The 7,812-nt window shown below is 37.1% G+C and overlaps 2 long non-coding RNA genes across 3 annotated transcripts; both read right to left on the bottom strand.

Moving 5' to 3' along the window:
- Positions 1-201: 201 nt before the first annotated feature.
- LOC309690219 lies at positions 202-7,521 on the bottom strand. 2 transcript variants are annotated; one of them, XR_014271669.1, is made up of 4 exons: positions 7,512-7,521; positions 1,585-1,690; positions 826-914; positions 202-628 (listed from the first exon to the last, which is right to left on the bottom strand). It is a non-coding gene; the product is annotated as an uncharacterized lncRNA (long non-coding RNA). The 2 variants fall into 2 exon arrangements; XR_014271670.1 differs by lacking the exon at positions 7,512-7,521 and having other exon boundaries at positions 1,585-1,829.
- LOC309690220 lies at positions 2,740-4,143 on the bottom strand. The gene is made up of 3 exons (XR_014271671.1): positions 4,031-4,143; positions 3,743-3,830; positions 2,740-3,031 (listed from the first exon to the last, which is right to left on the bottom strand). It is a non-coding gene; the product is annotated as an uncharacterized lncRNA (long non-coding RNA).
- Positions 7,522-7,812: the final 291 nt, after the last annotated feature.

Raw genomic sequence — 7,812 nt, 5'->3', positions numbered from 1 at the left:
TAAGAGGGCTGATCCGTGGGTAGCTACTGGTACGCAAGTCGGGGCCTGATCACCCCCGGCTGGGTCGCCTGGGCGAGGGTGTATGATGTTGTGAGACCCGAAACACCTGATGACCCTAGGATACATCACTGAAGATGCGTACCAGTGCATCCAGGAGATGTGTCTTTATAGTAATAGATAGTATGATAAATAACACACTATTGTCAAAAAACAGTGAAAGAATTCCAGATCACAAGTTTTTAGTTCAAATACAAGTAACAACCTTTGACTTTAATCAGGTTTTATTTAATTGTGTCAGAGAAAACATGTGGTCTTCATGTAGCTGAGTACATTCAGTGTTTAAAACAGAAGTTGTGCAGGTCTGAGATCAGCAGTTTTCTGAAACACCAAACTGAGGTACTGTTAATGCTGATGTATAGTGACACAGTTACAGGGGTGATTAATCCTTTTGACTTTTTGTCTTTAAATTTATCAATAAAACAGCTGCAGCTTTCACTGACAGCACATGTGGTACTTTAACCTTTGTACTGTTTTCTTCAGTTAATTTTGGAGTTACTACAAAGATAGATATAGGACGATCTGTGTGCTGTCACTGGGTGGTGCTGAGGTCTGAATCTGAGGACAGCTCCTGTAATCACAAACAGAACAGAATCATCACAAACTGAAATATCAAGTTTATCTCTCAAATCAGAAATAGAGCTGATCCTTCTCAGTCCTCACACTCGGGATCTGAAGTTGTTCAGTCCTACAGTTCTGCCGACAGCTGTTTATTTTTTTTATTTGTTTTAAAGGCCTTACTAACACATTTTCTAATATCATGTTTACCTTTGAGTTGTTGATGCTTTATAAATGGACATCTGCAAAGATGAGATGATGGAGCAGGTTTCAGTCGAGGTTCAGTCTGCTGCTGCATCCTGGTCACAACATACAGAGGTGTTATCAGCTCAGTATTGAACAAGAAATATTAATGCTTCAAATTATTTGTCCTAAAGGATGCAAGCTGTACAGAGTACTGCACATGTGACTTTGTGAACATAATTCATTAAAAATAATTTGGACAGTTTTTTAACCTGAATATTTGTAACAAACTCAGTAAAAAAAAAAGCTAAAAAAATAATCAGGGGAAAAATGTAACATTTTAACTTAAGCTGACAAGCGGAAGTAGTTGGTTTCAGTACATAAGTATCGGGCTTTGCTATTTAATCCGTAGCTATTGACTAATGAGGGGAATTTAAAAGTTGGCGTTAATGTCCTTCCACATGTGGAAAGCGACAGAAAACATGCTGCTGTTTGCACATATTTAATAATCAGGTCTGCACAGGAGCAGAAGCAGAGTCCAGCCTGTTGCTCTTACAGTATAATACTCATAATAAAAGTACAGTAACCGTGGTTAGTCACTGAGCAGCCCGGTGCGTTTCTCTTGATTTCTTTAGTCAGGGTAAATTCATTCACCTGCACGTGTTAGCTAAACGAACTTTACAAAACAAGTTTCCCCGACAGCCGAGTGCTCATTTTAGCTAGCTAGGTCCTTAGGTAGCTAGCTAAGGACCTAAATTACGGATTAGCTTAACACATTTAACTTACCAAAAATAATGCGGTGGGGCCTCAGGTCCTCCTGTCCGGTAGTCCAATTTACTGAAGAACACCTCAGGCTGTCACTTTGAAATAGTTGGTAATGTAAACGCTGGACCTCTCGGCATCTGCCATTCCCGAACAGACACGTGCGAGTTTGTCCATGACCGCAGCCGCGTCGTCAGTGTTTTCTCCAGTCATTGGTCAGCATTATAATATATGCAAATACATGCGGGTCGGAATCCCCGCCCCCCAGCGCGCCCCCGTACACTAAAACAGTGCCAGCAGAGTGAAACTGAAAAATGGTTTGAAACTGAAAAGTGGATTGAAACCGAAAAATGGATTGAAACCGAAAAAAAAAAAAAAATTGTAAGCGAAAACAAAAAATTTTTTTTCAATTACTTGTTTTTCACTATCAATTTTTTTTTCGGTTTCAATACAAGATTTTTCAGTACATTTATTTCAGTTACAATATTTTTTTTCGGTTTCAATATTTTTTTCGGTTTCGTTTTAAGGTGGCATCGTTCTGATTCCATACTATAAAAGCTGTAAGAGCAGAGATTCATTCATATCTTTACTATTTTTTTTTTAGCTTTTACTCCCGCTGCTTACAGTAAATCAAATATAAAGTACAAACAAGAAAAACTCAAATTGCATTGTTGTTCAGTATAATTCTGTGACTTCAACCTTTAGCTAACGTATGATGTTTGACATTTTATATAAATGTGACTATAACATATAGTCAATAATATTAAAAAGGTGCTGTTACTGAGTGAAACAAAGATTTCAGGTCTGGATTTAGCCCCAGTGTTTTAAGATCCCAGCAGCGCTCGTATTTATGGCCACATTTTTCAAAGAGACGAGCTTTCTGGGTGCTGACTCAGAGGGACCACTTTAGTTCATTGAAGCTTTAATGCCAGTTTAGTTTAAGACATTAAACTGGACACGTTTCGAATCAAATTGATAATAACAGAGCGATGCTGGACATAAAATCGGGGCTGTATCAAGACATGAGGACTAAACCCCAATTCAACCAGACCCAGAACTGATCCGGAATTAAAAAAGGACTACAACAGTTCAAAATCAGGACTACTGAGGATTTAACAAAGACAAAACCAGAATCAGAACTAGATGATAGTAGCACTAAAAATCATCATAGACCTGCACTACACTTATTTTTTTAATTCTACCAAAGTCCACTATTTAGATTTAGAAAAGTTTATATAATTATTGAGCCTTGTTGTGCAAACAAGCCTGCATAACTTAATAAATATAGAATTTGAAAAATAGCAAACCTAAAAAGAAACACTAGGTACGAGATACATGAGTACCTATGATACGGTGATACTTTTGGTAAACAACCATTTGACTAACATGTGAGTCTCACCTGCTCTTGTTCCATCTCTGTTCTGTCCTCATTCTCCATCTCCCTCTCTGTTCCTCCCTCTCCCTCTTTGTGCTGACAATCATCAAATATACAGTTGAAACCAGATATTTACATACTCTTCAGATAAAAACACAAACACTTTTTTAATTGTAACATCAAATCAGACTAAATGTTTATTTTTTTAGATTGATAAATATAAAAAACATATTTGTTAACTTTAAGAGTAAAGAGAGAAACTGTCTGTATTTCTTAATTGTAAATGGCACCAAATTGTATTCAAAATTGAGCCACACTTATGGAGCTCCACAGTTCTTTTCCTGGTGTTTTGGTTGACATCTCTTGATTTTCCCATGTCACAGAAACAGGCTCTGTGTTTTGCCTTATATGCATCCACAGCTGTGCCACCAATTTACTCACATGGACTCTACTAACCTATCAGAAGCTTCTTCAGCTCAGAATGGAATCGTCTGCAGTTTTCTTATTAATTAACAAACTTAGTGTATATGTACTCCTAAATTTGATCAAAGTGATAAAAAATAGACAGCTCTGTCTCTCTTTATTCTGACATTTAACTAATTCAAAAGATATTTCAATATTTATCTAAAACAAAAGTTTACTCTAAATTGATGTTGTACAGTAAAAATGTTTTATGTTTTCTCCCTAAAGTGTATGTAAATATCTGGTTACAAATGTGAATATCCTGCTGTGTACTGAAATCCCTCTTGTTTTGCATAGAAATATACTGAACAACATACAACGCATAATATATAAAATAACATTTACCTGAGTTTTTTCTTTGAAAGAACCCTCTAATGTCCATTCTTATATTTCAGTACATAACTGAAACCGATTTAGTCGGGGAGGGTAAGAACTGAAAATATGAAATAAACACACGTAAGCTAAGACTCTAAAAAAAAATAGCATTTGTTCGGCTTTTCATTTCGCCATTTGTTGATTCACTTGAAGAGCAAGTAACGTAATATTGGTCAAGTGATCAGTTTGATATCAATCTTTCGTGATGCACCGTCATATTTACATTATTTGTACGGTATGAATGATTTGCTTTGGTACCTGGTCAAACTTAAGCTCTCCTTAGTATGGCTGGCTCCGTTTCTCCAACAGCGCACTCACTGCTGGCAGCAGCTGCCCCGCCCCCTCGCTCAGTCACTTAGTGCCTGAGCTCGGATCATACCAATATCAGGGGGGATTCACGCACAGTCGTAAATTCCCACGGTGTGCACTATGTCCTTCGAATATTGTGTGTACTTTTTGTTTTATACAGTTGTCAGCCAGGCATCTAACTATGAAAAAATTACACTCCAAAAGACCCCGGGCTTCTGACAAAACAACCCAGTAAGCCACCCCCACGCTCCTTCCCTGGTGTTAGTGTGACGCCCTGCATATTTAAAGGATTAGGATAAACTTCCGTTCTTACTGAATCTGTAACATTGCCTTGATCTGCCTACATCATTTTTTAAATAGTTTGCGTTGTTAAATGAGTTTTGTGTCACTGTGCACCAGTGTTGGTCAAGTTACTTGAAAAAAGTAATCAGTAACTAATTACTGATTACTTCCCCAAAAAAGTAATCCAGTCACTTTACTGATTACTTATTTTTAAAAGTAATTAATTACTTAGTTACTTAGTTACTTTTAAAAACACGATTTACAACCTGAATAGGTAAGAAAGCGATAGATCTTTCAGCCCAATTCTACTTTTTCTACATAATCCATCATACAAAATGTAATCAAATGGAAAAGTCTCTTTTTAAAACTTGTTTTATTAGTTTTAACCTTTTAACTTTATGCATCAAGCAAAAATTTAATTATATGCAACATTCTCTGACTGGAAGAAATTTGTTTAATATTTAAACCTATTTTCTGCACATTCCAGCACATAAAATATATATTTTTTGTGTGTTTACACTCACTCTTTCAAATAGATGCAAGTAAAACACAGCAGAAAATAAATAAAATCAAATTTTTTGTTTACATAGAAAGTAAAGGAAAAATGTCTTTGAGGTCTTTCCAGTGTTTTCGAAATTGTGTTTTTCAGATACACATCAAAACTTCACACAGAGAAACACACACACAAAACAACAAAATAAGTCAAATTACACGTCTCATTCCTTTTTTTGAGAATCTATGGGCTCAAAATGTGGTCATAAATATTTTGTACTTGTAAAAAAGATTTGTGCGTGCGTAAAAAAGATTTGTATGTGTAAAAAAGATTTGTGCATGCGTAAAAAAGATTTGTATGTGTAAAAAAGATTTGTGCGTGCGTAAAAAAGATTTGTATGTGTAAAAAAGATTTGTGGGTGTGTAAAAAAGATTTGTGTGTGGACTTAGCCCAAAAAAACCCCTGCAAGTTACAAATACGAATTTTGACCCTATTTTTCTTCCTTTAAGCTGATTGGTCAATGTCATGTCAATCACAAATTAAACAATCCAATCAGAGAACAGATGGGTTTGGCTGTCGGAGGGGCACTTTTTTGAACTGCAGGTCCTTGAAGGGTAATCTCTATATAAATATCCGATAGCAGTTAGGTCCCCTTACTTTCAGCAGCTGTTGAAAAGATAAAGTTGTGGTATGTCAGTGGTTAGAAATACCATTATTACTTTAGGATTAGTTTAACACAAAGTCAGGGCTGACCCAGGACCATTGCTGTGAGTCACAGTGCGCAGCATAAAAGTCCTTTCACATCAGAGGCAGGATGTGCTGCTAATGCTAACTGCTAACTAAAAGCCAAGGATCCAGAATTTGTTGCTGGCTGCTGAGCTCTGTGGGTTTTTGCAGCAGCTCTACCTGTACTAGATGCACCTGCTCCTTGTCGTTTTTATCGCTGACTTTATGTGAACTACAAGAGTTTCTGTTTTTTTTGCTAGTTCTTCAAATGTTCAATAAAATCATGTATGCTAATTCATAACGAAGAAAGCTTTGTAACAAAGACTGTCATTTCCAAAACACTGCCTGCCCCCCCTGCGTCCGCAGCGCTGTTGAAAAGGCTGTGGAAGTCCCTGTATTAAACACGTAGACCTGTGAAACAACAATCACCAAACTCGGACGACAACAGACTGTTTTCCTTCGTGGTGATGAAGGAAAACGCTGGGTTGGCATGTAAAAGGGCATTTATTCCCTTCAAAGACCTGCAGTTCAAAAAAAGCGCCCCTCCGAGAGCCAAACCCATCTGTTCTCTGATTGGATTGTTACATTTGTGATTGACATGACATTTACCAATCAGATGAAAGGAAGAAAAATAGGGTCAAAATTCGTAGTTGTAACTTGCAGGGTTTTTTTGGCTAAGTCCACACACAAATCTTTTTTACACACACAAATCTTTTTTACACATACAAATCTTTTTTACACATACAAATCTTTTTTACACACACAAATCTTTTTTACACATACAAATCTTTTTTACACACACAAATCTTTTTTACACACACAAATCTTTTTTACACATACAAATCTTTTTTACACACACACAAATCTTTTTTACACACACAAATCTTTTTTACACACACACAAATCTTTTTTACACACACAAATCTTTTTTACACATACAAATCTTTTTTACGCATGCACAAATTTTTTTACACATACAAATCTTTTTTACACATACAAATCTTTTTTACACACACAAATCTTTTTTACACACACAAATCTTTTTTACACATACAAATCTTTTTTACACACACACAAATCTTTTTTACACACACAAATCTTTTTTACACACACACAAATCTTTTTTACACACACAAATCTTTTTTACACACACAAATCTTTTTTACACATGCACAAATTTTTTTTACACATACAAATCTTTTTTACAAGTACAAAACCGATTTACAAGTACAAAATATTTATGACCACATTTTGAGCCCATAAGAATCTCCCCACTTTTAGTTTTCATGGAAACAAACTTGTGTAATTGATGACATCATTTAAAATAACTTTGTCAAGTCAGTGAATAGCTGCCACATAAGTATAAATCTAAATCATACATGTGGGTAGGGGTGCATAGTCAGTAAAAGTCACCAAGGCTCTGCAGAGCTCCAAACCTGCTCTGCCACAAACAGAAGCATCAAAAATGTGCGCTGGGAGCTTCATGGCAAGGATTTCTACAGCCAAGAAAATCTATATGTATGTGGCCAAGAACCTTAGTCCATGTAGGGCATCTTAGCACAGTTTACTTGTGTCAGCTAGTGGGAGGGCAGAGAGCGCAGCCTCTTCATTGTTTTATTGTAGAGTGACAGGAACTGCCTATGAGCTTCTAATCAGGCATTAGTGTTGACAGAAAATCTATCAAAGGAAATACATTGATGAAAATCAAAGAAGAGAAAATGTATGTGATGTTCCATTTTCCTGAGAGCTGATTGGCTGTGATGACTCCTTCAAGTACCACATGCTACTTTGTCCTGCTAGTTAAGCCTGCTGTCTGTTCTCAGGCCTCCTCCTGTTTCACTGCCATATATCCATCACCAGAGGGCTCCACTGACCTGCCTGCTGACATCAGAGCACACCCCTGTGTCATGTGACCTGGCAAAGCTGGACTCAGACCTGGCCCAGGCAAGTTCAAAGGCAGCTGTGGTAGAGAGAGCAGGGAGTATAGGCTGCATCCCAATTCAGGGTCTGCAGCCTTAAAGTATGCAGCCTTAACGGTCCACAAGGGCCGCGTACTCAAAGACCGCTAAGGCCGGAAGTGCGAGGCTTCTGAAATGGGACGGTCTAGCCTCTGTCGCGCTGCCCAGGTTGCCTAGCAACCATGATACTAACAGCTGGAAACGTTTCATACAGCTTTGTTTGACAGAAATGAAGGAGAAAATCTTTTGTTCATTTGTTTGTTTGTTTCTAC

The sequence above is a fragment of the Aulonocara stuartgranti genome, assembly GCF_965226115.1.
Source record: "Aulonocara stuartgranti genome assembly, chromosome: 16".
Taxonomy (NCBI): domain Eukaryota; kingdom Metazoa; phylum Chordata; class Actinopteri; order Cichliformes; family Cichlidae; genus Aulonocara; species Aulonocara stuartgranti.
Note: the sequence above shows the minus strand (reverse complement) of the source record. Positions and strands in the feature narration are given on the sequence as shown.